We start from the raw sequence: 13,436 nt of genomic DNA, 5'->3' as shown, positions 1-13,436 counted from the left end.
TTTAATATATATAGTTATATATAAGAATGACATAAAGCCACTATTTCACAAACAAGAGTATTAATCAACAGCAGTTATTATTCCTAGAACCTTATCATTTACAACAAATGAATAAAAAACATCTTTAACTTATGTTCCATTCCAAGAAAGAAAATCAAAGAGCAGTCAATAGAAATAAAAATAAATACATGCAGGAAATTTTTAAAATTACAATGAACAGTTTAAAGGTACTTGACAGTGTCCTTTTAAAAAAGAAAAACGTATAGATAGTTGTAAAATACACATTAGTGGAGTTCAGAAAAACAAAATGCACTACCAGCATCATGCTATTATTATATGCAAACTCTATACAGAGTAGTACTATATATACAATCCAGGCCACAGGGTAGAGATGGTCCTAAGGACACACTGTCAGTGCAAAGCTAAATGGAAGTATTAGAGGTCGAAAAGAACTACAAGGACAGAGAGCAGTAAAATAGTCAAATCCTGGAGGGTAAATTGGGTTAGAACATTCCTCTTTCACTTTCTGCCCCTATTGTCCTAACTTTACTTTTCTTCATTGAACTTCCCATTACATAGCATAACATGCATTTATTTATCTGAATCCCCAGTACCATCTCCAATACAAGAGCCATAAAATTACATTAATCCACATGCTAGCTACCTGGTGCCTAGAACAATGTCTAGACCAGCCTGACCAACATGGTGAAACCCCATCTCTACTAAAAATACACAAAAAATTAGCCGGGCGTGGTGGCGTGCACCTGTAATCCCAGCTCCTCAGGAGGCTGAGGCAGGAGAATCGCCTGAACCCGGGACACGGAGGTTGCAGTGAGCAGACTGTACCACCGCACTCCAGGCTGGGTGCCAGAGCGAGACTGTCTCAAAAAAGAAAAGCATGTAATTTAACAAGCTATCTTACACACCAAAATCTCTAAGATCAAATTCTTGTTTGGTCCAGTTATATATAACTATCTCAGCACCCATTTATGATATTCAAAACGTTCAAGAGTTCAGTGTTTCAATACTGTCTCAAGACTGCCAGTCTTTCCACTTCCATTATTTGTTTACATATTTCCAACTGTTCATAATAACTGATCACTAGCCCCTCTGATTCTTTATGATTGGGTCCTTATCACATGCTGCACAGCCACTGGGTTTTCTCTAGCATCCTTGCCCTTTTTGAAGGGCAGGGGTGCTTTGCTTATCATTTCAATCTGGTTAAAATTTTTTTTTCTTAATCAGCTGACTTTCAGATTCACCAATCCATTTTTATACACATCAACTGTATTTTTCCTTTCAAAGTCCATTTTGATGTCACTTTATGATAAAAACCTACAGAATCCGGATACAGTATATGCTCTAAGATCTTCAACCTAGTTTTCAAGTCATTACTCCAAACCTATCTTTCACACAAATTTCTTAGTAGTACCCTAACTGTTCATACCCCCCGCCCACTTACTCGTTACTATTCCTTATCATTACCTCAAACATACCCTTAACGCATTAAAGATTTTCGACACCAAATTCAAAACACATACTCACCCCAGGAAATGAAGAAGCCGGTTTTATTTGGTACCTTCCAAATATCCTGCCAATAAGCAACAGGAATTTCTCCCCTATCTAGGTATTCTTTGATTTAAATTCTATCAGCTCCTAACAGAACTCCTGTGCACATGGTTCACAATATCTATCTAATACTACACTGTCTTGAATTTTAAAAAACCTTAGACATTCAGTTCTACAAGACTAAGTGGTCTTCTCATACATGAAATTCACAAATTTGGTGGCTCATGCCTATAATCCCAGCATTTTTGGGAGGCTGAGGCAGGCATATAGCTTGAGGTCAGGAGTTTGAGACCAGCTTGGGCAACATGGCAAAACCCCATCTCTACAAAAAACACAAAAATTAGCCAGGAGTGGTGGTGTGTGCCTGTAGTCCCAGCTACTTGGGGAGGGTGAGGTAGGGAGGATCGCTTGAGCCTGGGAGGCAGAGGTTGCAGTGAGATGAGACTGTGCCACTGCACTCCAGCCTGGACAACAGAGCGAGACCTTGTCTCAAAAACAAAACAAAACAACAACCCCCACCCACCCCCTGGCAAAAAAAAAAAAAAGATAAAAAAAATATTATTCTCCAGAAACTAATTCACTTTCACCCAGGGAAGCATATCTTTTCTCTTACAAATAAGTAAGTGTGTAAAACCCAATTTAAAACATACATTAGACATCTTAAATTTCGTTATCTAAATATTGAAAGCAGATCATCTAAAATATCTGGAGATTGAGGGACATTCTATAAAGCAGGCCTATACCCTTTAAAAATGTAAAGGTCATAAAAAACAGAAACAGTTTAAGATTAAAGAGCAGTGATGAAAGTAATCTGTGATCCTCAATTTGACAATAGACCCCCAAATCAATCTCCCTTTCTCTTTCTTATAAAGGTAATCAGTGAGGTAAGTAGCAAAGTTTGAATAAAGTTGGCTGCTTTGATTAGTGGTTTATCAGTGTTAATTTCCTGACTTTAGTAATTGTGGTTTTATATGAAAACATATACTTACTGTCAACAAACATACACTAATGTATTTCTGAGTAAGGGACATCATGCCTGCAACTTCCTTTTTTTTTTTTTTTTTTTGAGAGAGGGTATCTATCACTCTGTTGCCCAGGCTGGAGTGCAGTGACGCAACTTTGGCTCACTGCAATCTCTGTTTACTGGGTTCAAGCGATTCTCCTGCCTCAGCCTCATGAGTAGCTGGGATTACCGGTGCGCACCACCATGCCTGGCTGATTTTTGTGTTTTTTTTAGTAGAGACGGGGTTTCACCATGTTGGCTAGACTGGTCTCAAACTCCTGACCTCAAGTGATCCACCCACCTTGGCCTCCAAAAGTGCTGAGATTACAGAGGTGAGCCACCACGCCGGCCCACTTGCAACCTCCTTTCAAAAGTAAGTCCAGATAGTGTTGTGGATGAGGGGAAGAAGAGAGGGAGAGAGAATCATACAGCCAATGTGATAAAAGTGGTAACATCTGGAAAACGTGGGTGAAGGGTATAGTTTTGCAATTTTCCCATTAGTTTCAAATTATCCCAGAAATAGTTAAAAACAAACACACAAACAGATAATCATATTCATACTTCTGCTGCTGGTAGTCTAAAAGCAGTTATCTTCCGCACCAAAAGTATTAAAGAGATAAGGTCTTTTCATATCATCATTCAGTCCCCACTACCATTCATGACTGTTTAATCACTATCTGCCTAAGAGTGTATATAGGACATGTAGATCAGTACTATAATTTCACAGATGAGGTCACTATGGTCCAATGGTCCAAAAGGTATGGGACATGCAGCTAATCAGCCAAGACCCTTAGGCCAGAGCTTATCTCATATGACAGTGTGCCAATCTTCTGTGCTATTTACATCTTTCGTGTTCATTCATGAGAACTTTAAAATAAAGGCAAACACAATTTTATTAGTAGAAATAACATGATTTTACAGGTTTTCATAATTTCTGAGAAGTCTGTTTTAGAATCCTTCCCTATTAAGTATCACTAGTTAAAAAGATTATTAAAAAATACAGTTGTCTTTCAGTATGCATGGGGGATTGGTTCCAGGACGCACACAAAATACCAAAAATCTGTGGAAGCTGAACTCCAGCAGTTTGGCCCTATGTCACCTATGAATATGAAAGGCAAGACCTCCGTATCTACAGGTTCCGCCTCCTAACCAAGGATGCAGAATCTGTGGAGATAAGGCAGGTCCTCTGCGGGGCAGGGGGTAGTGGGGGAGACTGTAAGTGAAATAACCACAAAATAACTAAATCTGTCTAGCCTTCATTTTTCACTGTTTTCTACCCTCTGGGATTGGAATGACAGCTACTCAATCTATCAGGCCTGTATATTCTTCTAAGAATAGAGATTCCTGACCCTTACTTAAGACATACGTAATTACTCCTTCTGGATAAATTAAAAAAAAAAAAAAAATCTACCTGAAGGATATTCTGATAGAAGAGTATGGGGACTAATTAATTAGAATAAAAATAATTTAATGTTTCATTTTACAACAGATTTTCAACTACTAATTGCAAATGAAAATAGGTATGCCCCACGCAGTGGCTCAGGTCTGTAATCCCAGCACTTTGGGAGGCTGAGGTGGGCGGATCACTTGAGATTATGAGTTCAAGACCAGCCTGGCCAACATGGTGAAACCCCGTCTCCACTATATATATATGTAAAAAAATTAGCTGGGTGTGGTGGCGTACGCCTGTAGTCCCAGCTACTTGGGAGGCCGAGACAGAACTGCTTGAACCCAGGAGGCAAAGGTTACAGTGAGCAGAGACTACACCACTGCACTCTAGCTTGGGCAACAGAGCAAGACCCTGTCTAAAATAAATAAATAAATAATTTTTTGGGGGGGGGTTCCTGAAAAGGATACAACTACACATAGGCTACTAGGTAAGAGTTTATTTCAGAAGCCAAGGCTCTGGAAATCACAATAAATGGAAAGATGATAGCTACAGTAGCCAAAGAATCAAAGATACGGAAGGAGTAGCTGGGAACGTCTAAAATGAGGACAGAGTATTTTACAGCATTTAGCTACTTCTACTCCAAAAAGAGGGCAACTTAGTCCTTTTAGTTCAGTATTTTCTGATTACTTTTCAAAACTATATGCGTGTTGCTCGGCTTTAGTGGGAAAACTTAAAGGTTAAGTGGAGGAAGACAGAACATTGCTTCTCAATATGCACACCAATCACCCTGGGATCTTTACATGTTTCTAAATCCCCATAGTTGGTACTACATGCTAGTCCTTGAAGGTCCATGGCATATAGTAATTAACTATTTTGTTGAAAAAGAAAAAGGCAACTATCTGTGAGCCTAGCTCACATTATTATCTGCACATTAATATGGTCGTGTATACAGTAACTTTTTAAAAGGTAGCTACCATTTGTTGAAGATTTTGTGTTGGATACTGTGATATGCAAATTTTACGTAAAATGCTGTACTGTGTTGTAGCCTCCAAAAAGTCAAGTTTTTATAAATGTTGTAAGCCATCCAACTGAGGACAAAATTTTTTTCTATTATGTGGCTCCAAGTTCTTCCAGCTTCTACCCCATTACTTAACTGGCTAAGACTTTGGATTCAGACTTGGGAAATCAGGCGGCAAACGGGACAACAGCCCCCCACCAAATACATATTCAAGTTTTAACCCCCTGTACCTGTGAATGTGACGTTCTTTGGGGAAAGTGTCTTTGACTAGTGGCCTTATAAGAAATGGAAAATTTAGAGATGCATGGGGAGAATGCCATGTGATGATGGACACTGATACTGGAGTGACGTATCTATAAGCCAAGGAACATCAAAGATGGCCAGCAACTACCACCAAAACCTAGGAAGAGACAGAAAGGGTTGTCCCCTAGATCCTTTGGAGCATGGTCCTGCTGACATCTTGATTTCAGATGTACAGTCTTTAGAACTAAGTTGAATAAATTTCTATTGTTTGAAGCCACCTAGTTGTAGTCATTTGTTACAGCAGTCCTAGGAAACGAATACAAATGTCACTCTGTTTTCTTTAATTCAAGAAAATCAATCATATATTAGCTGGAATATTTTTTTATTTTATTTTTTTAAAGAGACGGAGTATGGCTCTGCCACCCAGGCTGGAGTGCAGTTGCACGTTGTTGGCTCACTGCAACCTCTGTCTCTGGGTTCCAGCAACTCTCCTGCCTCAGCCTCCAGATAGTTGCAACCACAGGCGCACGCTGTCATGCCCGCGTAATTGTTTTGTATTTTAGTACAGATGGGTTTTCACCATGTTGCCCAGGCTGGTATCGAACTCCTGAGCTCAGGCAATCCACCTGTCATGGCCTCCCAACGTGCTAGGATTACAAGTGTGAGCTACTGCGCCCAGCCTAGCTGGAATACTTAATGTCATATACATTTAATATAGTTTATGTACACAGGGTGAATGCTAAAATAAAAACAAGGTACAGATAGATAATATTTCTTTCCAGAAATGACTCAAATCTGTGGGGCATTTTCATTTTTTTCCCTCAGAATTTAAAATTTTTTGTATGTCTATCGCATTTAAAGTATAAATCATTTTTTATGTTTCTGAAATTGGCAGATGGTTGCACTATTATTTTATGACACATCATTTGTAACACTGCTGTATGAGAATGCTATCCTCTTAACAGCCTATGAGGCAGACATATCGCCATTTTACTTGTGAGACAACAGCTTAGAGAAGCTAAATAACTTATCCAAGAAAGCACAGCTAATAATTAGGCTGAATTTTTGTTTACCATTATGTCTAAAAATTTCATGTAAAGTTGTCAGTCATACTCTGCTATGCTTCCTAGAAAATGTTTACTCTCACATGCTATTCATAAGTCTGCAAAATGACTGAAGCTACATGAGGTATACACGGAATAAAATTTTAATACTTATTATTAACTACACATTTGCCATATGAAGACACAAAAATTTTATTGGAGGAAAGACTAAGGCTACAATGAGTTTAAAAAAACAAAGTAGGCATATATAAAAGTATAATCTTCCACATCATTTTAATAGGCTAATATAAAAACATAAACATGTCAAACATACTACCTTAAAATTGTTAATTTTATGACAATATGCAAACAACAGTAGATGCAAATGACAAGCCAAGTGCTCTAAAATATAAAATAAAAATCTGTTGTTTCCATTTCTATTGCTTGTGATTCTTTTCTATAAGCAATTTAAAAAAATCTTACCTTTTATTATAGTCTCTACTGGTTAAACTTAAAAAAATAAAGGGCAGACTATCACCATAGAAGGTATTTAATAATCTTCCTTTATTCATCAAGGAGCATTTAAACAGACTAAGTGATAACATACTTAGTTAACATAACATACACAGTCTTCAGACTAGTTATGACATCATTTCCATCAATAACCCACCCTGTCAATTTCCATTACACTATCAAAAGGGGGCAACATTGTATAGTTTCAAAAATTGCCTCAATTTTTTATCTTTAGTGAAAACTACCTCTCTTGTGACCGATGGACATGAGAACATTTTAAAAAACTTACCCTTAACCCCGCAAAAGACAGTAGTAGTGGGGTGAGTTCGAGTAGCCCAATAGGAACCTGTTGGTTTTTCCCCTGAATATGTCATATAACCCTGTCAGATTTGGCCTAAATTCTTTCCTTTGTTACATTTGGTAACAAGTTAATAAATGAGCAAGCCATATCTGAATTTCCTTTTAAATATTCCTGCTGAGATTTCAAGGCCAGTTGCCTTTCTAATTGGAGTGAAGAAAAATTACAGGAGCTGGGATTGTCTTCCTTAAACCATAATTACTAAGGATTTATGCAATCCTAAAGCTTGCTTCAAAAGTTATGAATACTGGAATAAATTCTGATCCTACACAAACATTATGGGTACATTTATTATCTCTCTTGATGGGGTCATTGTGGTGGTGGGAAGAAGGCTGAAGAACTGGGAAGGTAAAACACACACACACACACACACACACACACACACAAAACAAAAACTCCACACAACTGACTGTCAAAACTTTGTTTTCATAGTGCAATGTTCTAAAGAGTATGATCCTGGCACACTGAACAAACACTGAGAACAGCCAAATAATGCTTTAATATAGTAATCTATGTAGGATACCAAGTATTTTTTAAAAAGAAAGTGTCCTTACTCAATAATAAATTCATCAATAAAACAAATAAACAAAACCACTCGAATTCAATTACCCAAACATTCAATGAAATCTGAGTATTTTTAGTTGTAGAAAAAGGCCTGGGCTTTCTTGTTTGTAATCTAGTGGAGAAAATAAACCTGGAAACAATTCTATTGTAATCCAATGTATGCTAACTTTGGTTCAAAAAACCCATAAAGGAAAATAATTCCAATGAAATCACTATGTTTCTATAGAATTATTAAATAAAGTGAAATAAGACAAGAACATTACAATCATTATATTGTAACTGCTGTTTTTGTCTGTATTTACCACAAAGCTACAAAGCGACAACAGTGAATAAGGATGGTGTTTTTTCTCCTAGTCAAGCAGAGAGTGGCTTCAATATTGTATTGAACATAGGTATTCAATATTGAATAAGTAAAAATTTTAATCACATAAAAATTCTAAAAAGGAGTCTAATAAAACTACAGAAAAGATAAAATAGCAATTACTTTCAGTAATTAGAAATAAAATCAAAACTTGCTATTTATATCCTATTTACAATATTTTAAAATATTACAAATAAGATTCTTTTTTTTTTTTTTTTGAGACAAGGTCTCAATCGGTCTTGCCCAGGTTGGAATGCAGTGGCACAACGTTGGCTTACTGCAACCTCCGTCTCCTGGGCTCAAGCGATCCTCCCACTTCAGCTTCTCAAGTGACTTGGACTACAGGCACATGCCACCACACCCAGCTCATTTTTGTAATTTTATTATCCAGGGTTTCGCCACATTGTCCAGGCTGGTCTCGAACTCCCGAGCTCAAGCAATCCCCCTGCCTCAGCCTCCCAAAATGATGGGATTACAGGTGTGAGCCACTGTACCTAAGATTCTTATCTGATGAGTTTTAACTTAAAATTAGTAATGAAATATTTATAAGACCCTTAAAATAGCATTTAATTTGGATTAAAGATCAATTGTTAGCAAGTGAAAAACCACAAAGAAGCCAATACACTGACATTTCAACTCACTTTTTCCAAAGTCACAACAGGTTAAATTATATTTTACTACAATTTGATAAAAAGTTTACAAAGATGTGAAACACAGGAAACATGGTCCTTTTAATTTATTCAGATAGGTATTAGAAATAAAAGCATCCTGGGCTGGGCATGGTGGCTCACGAGGTCAGGAGATCGAGACCATCCTGGCTAACATGGTGAAACCCGTCTCTACTAAAAAATACAAAATATTAGCCAGGTGTGGTGGTGGGTGCCTGTAGTCCCAGCTACTCGTGAGGCTGAGGCAGGAGAATAGCATGAACCCGGGAGGCGGAGCTTGCAGTGAGCCGAGATTGCACCACTGCACTCCAGCCTGGCCGACAAAGCAAGATTCCATTTCAAAAAAAAAAAAACAATAACAAATAAATAAATAAAAGCATCCTGACTAGGCATGGTGACTCACGCCTATAATCCCAACACTTTGGGAGACCAAGGCAGGTGGATCACCTGAGGTCAGGAGTTCAAGACCAACTTGCCCAATATGGTGAAAATCTGTTTCTACTAAAAATACAAAAAACAGCTGGGCGTGGTAGCGCCTGTAATCCCTGCTATTCAGGAGGCTGAGACAGGAGAATCGCTTGAACCCGGGAGAGAGAGGTTGCAGTGAGCCAAAATCACACCACTGCACTCCAGCCTGGGGGACAGAGCAAGACTTCGTCTCAAAAATAAATAATAAATAAATAAACAAACAAATAAATAAATAAATAGAAAAGCATCCTTTGAGAAGCAGTACAACATCCGGAGTAAGCCAGATAAATGTGGCTTCAAAATTTTGGTTCTGCCTCTTACTAACTTCATGAATATAAGTCATGTAATTTCTTTGAGAATAAAGTGTGTTTGTGTGCGTATGTGTATAAGTGGTGTGAAACAGAAGTCAAAGTTCATTCCCCCTCATTTGGATATTCAACTACTCCTGCCCAAGTCACTGAAACACTCATTCTTCTCATATAAGCTGCAGTAGCAACTTGGTCATTACGGATCTAAATGAGTTGGTCTATTTCTGGATGCACTACTCTGTTCCGCTGTTCTATTTATTTATCCTTGTGCCAACAGTTTTAGTTACTGTAGCCTTCTAAGTTCTGGTATCTGGCAGTATTAAGTTTTCTAACTTTGCTTTTCAAAATTGTCTTCACTACTTTTGCTTCCGCTTTTCCATTTTCATTTTTTGCATCAGCTTATCAATTTTTTAAACCTAATTTTATTGATAGCATTCAATGTTTAGATCAACTAGAAGAAAGCTGGTATCTTTATAATAGGGAGTCTTTCAACCTAAAATACGGTATGTCCTTCCATTTATTTAAGTCATCTGTAACTTCCGTCAGCATTTTATAGTTTATAATGTAAAAGATCTTGCCCTTCTTCCACTGGATCCATTCCTAGGTATATGACAACAAAACAACTCCAGTGAAAATATTCTCTACATACAAGAAACAATTTTTCAATGCCATTCCAAGAGATATATGCTACTTTCATTTTTATGTTATTTGGCTAACACTGAAAATCTCTCATGAAGCACATCTGCCTGTATTTAAAGGATACTTTTTGATCCTTAGGGTGCATTATAAGCATGGTGGAATGGTGTAAATTACAGGTGAATTCTTGGTAGATTAAAATAATTTATTTGATTTTCTGAGATGGAGTCTCACTCTGTTGCCCAGGCTGGAGTGCAATGGCGTGATCTCGGCTCACTGCAAGCTCCGCCTCCCGGGTTCACATCATTCTCCTGCCTCAGCCTCCCAAGTAGCTGGGACTACAGGCACCAGCCACCACGCCTGGCTAATTTTTTGTATTTTTAGTAGAGACGGGGTTTCACTGTTCACAGGATGGTCTCGATCTCCTGACCTTGTGACTCACCTGCCTCGGCCTCCCAAAGTGCTGGGATTATAGGCATGAGCCACTGCGCCCGGCCGATTAAAAGTAACTACAAATTACATCAAGTCAGTGTCTCCATGTGGAGGCTACTGAAAATTTCCGTGGGATGAACTATTTTTGTGCTGATTATGCAAAGTATAACATCTGGCTGCCAGGCATTTAATGCCAATGGAACCCCCACAAGCATTGTAACGAGCAAAAACTGTTGCTGCACATTTGCAAACTGTTCACATCCTTGTGAACTCTACTACTAGGCATTTTAAACAAGTGCCCCGAGTGATTCTGATGCCAAAACACAGAATCGGATCAAGTATTTTCTAGTCCTAAGTTTGTGATTATGTTAACTAAGTAAATTAACTGGTGAAAACTTTCTCAGACGTTAAAACCACAATGTCACTGATGTTATTAAAGGATAATAAATAAAAAATTAGTAACCCAAAAGAAGTACAACCAAGATCAAGACATTTTTATACAGAAAACCAAACATCACAAATTCTTCCATACAACTAGTAATATAACTTCTCCATAACATATTTCCTACTCATCAGTAAATAAATTACTTCTAGGTCTACCAAAGGGTTGTAGCTGCTTTTCAATTTATATTAACGTGAGAACCTGTAAGATTCTGTTGAGAGTAGGGTGTGCTGCTCTACACACAGTCCCTAAATTGCCTGCCTTAGATTAACAAGTATTCTTATTTCAAATAAGAAGAAGTACAAATATAACACGTGCTTAGACAAGTATTTTTATCTAAATCTCAAGAATAACTAAACTGAGAAAGGAATCTAAAGAGCTGGTAATCCTATACATACTTTAACCAACGAAAAGCGTAATTTATACCATCATAATGAGGTGATCATTAGATTCTGGGAGACTAATTAGAATAAGTTATTTATATACTTCATAAAATTGTTCAGTTCCCTACAGAATAACATAATGGAAAAAGGAAGAATAGTATCAGGAGTCAGAATTGGATGCTAGCCTTAATTCTGTTATTTACTGGTTTGGGAAAGTCTCTTAATCAATTGATCTTTAATTTCTTCATCTTTAATGAACAAACCACTCTGACAGTCTATGCCAACAATTAGGATGAAATGAAATGATGAATATGAAGGTGCTTTAAAAAAAAAACTATCAAATGCTATTCAGTTACAGAGAACTGTAATTGCTAAAGGATAACAGTATTTTCAGTGAATGCTTCAAATAATTCATACTGTTTTCTGCTTTCATTAATGATTATACGTGAAACTCAGAAAAATGGCAGGTGACCTTACTAATTTTACTTCTCTGAATATTTTATTATAAGAGAAGCACAGGACTAAGTCTGCCAAAGGCCAGCAATTATAACAGAATGATTCTAAAAATTTACAATATCTTGCCTGTTACTAAAATTTTCTGTAATTGGAAGAAAAGACAGGTTACGAAATTTTATAATCCACAGCAAACTAAAGCACAGCCATTTACTTGCTGAATACATGACATTCTTCAGACTAGATAGTCCCCTTTCTTTTTTTATTTTTATTGATTTATTTCTGAGATGGAGTCTTGCTCTGTCGCCCAGGCTGGAGTGCAGTGGCGCCATCTCAGCTCACTGCAAGCTCCGCCTCCTGGGTTCACGCCATTCTCCTGCCTCAGCCTCCCCAGCAGCTGGGACTACAGGCGCATACCGCCACGTCTGGCTACTTTTTTTGTATTTTTTTAGTAGAGACGGGGTTTCACTGTGTTAGCCAGGATGGTCTCCATCTCCTGACCTCATGATCCTGCCGCCTCAGCCTCCCAAAGTGCTGGGATTACAGGCATGAGCCACCACCCCTGGCGATAGTCCCCTTTAAATACATTTTACTGAGTTCAAAGTCCACGTTACACTTTAGCACCCTTTTTTCTTAAGGAAAAAATAGCCAGTTCAAAAATGAAGAGGTACAGGGCAAGAAGCCATTAGTTTGTCAAAACCTAAGTTACATAACAAAAATACGAACACTGTTTTATATCTAATAAGTTCCACATCAATCAAATTACTATGAGCATAAAGATTGGAGTTAAAAAAATTATCAACACTGTATTTTAAAAGTTTATTAGAAGAAGAAAAAGAAGGAAAACAAGGAAAGAACTAGCTGGCTAGCTCCAGGTAGAAAAATAAGGCAATACTAGAAATATTTAATGTTCTTCACAAGGAGTGAAGTATCTCAAAAAAAAAAAAAAGATGTTGACTTCTATACTAGACAATGATGTATAAAACAACTGTAGGTAGACTGCCCCCCTCCTATAGATTAATACAACATGAGAAAATAACTCAACATTTAATATTGAACCTGAAGCCCAGAATTTTATACTGTTCTTTGCATTTCAGGGTAAAAACTAATCTCAAAATTATTCTCTCTCCAAGTTGCTGTCAACATGAGAACCAATATAAAGGGGCTCCAAGGGGCCAAAGAAGGTGTAATTTTAGAATCAAAAATAGATAAAAAATTGATGTCTTACACTGCAATGAACTGAAACATACCAATTATCCCCAAAATCAACCCATTTGTAGATAACAATGAGAATAAAAACACGAGTCACCTTTAAAGGTTGCTAGGGCATCAAAGTTATTCTGAAAGTAAAGGAAAGAATCATGCATTCTTCTGACTCTTACATGAACTGTCTTTCAGGGTAACGGATGAGGGATAGTTATTCTTCTTTAGAGAAAAGTTCCAGATAATAAATGAATAAAGAATGACACAATTAACACATCACCATTTTGCAACCTCTGGAAAAAAAAAAGATGATCGAAGGCTGCTAAAACCATTAGGTGGATCAGGCTGGTCATCTCACAATGGAGACAACCAGACATGTGT

General features: G+C 37.5%; 1 protein-coding gene across 6 annotated transcripts in view; it reads right to left on the bottom strand.

Moving 5' to 3' along the window:
* Positions 1 to 13,436, bottom strand: part of PUM2 (pumilio RNA-binding family member 2) — a 108,330-nt gene that overhangs the window by 16,747 nt on the left and 78,147 nt on the right. The window lies entirely within an intron of this gene.

Source organism: Colobus angolensis, unplaced genomic scaffold (genome assembly GCF_000951035.1).
Source record: "Colobus angolensis palliatus isolate OR3802 unplaced genomic scaffold, Cang.pa_1.0 Scaffold109, whole genome shotgun sequence".
In the NCBI taxonomy this organism is placed as follows: domain Eukaryota; kingdom Metazoa; phylum Chordata; class Mammalia; order Primates; family Cercopithecidae; genus Colobus; species Colobus angolensis.
Note: the sequence above shows the minus strand (reverse complement) of the source record. Positions and strands in the feature narration are given on the sequence as shown.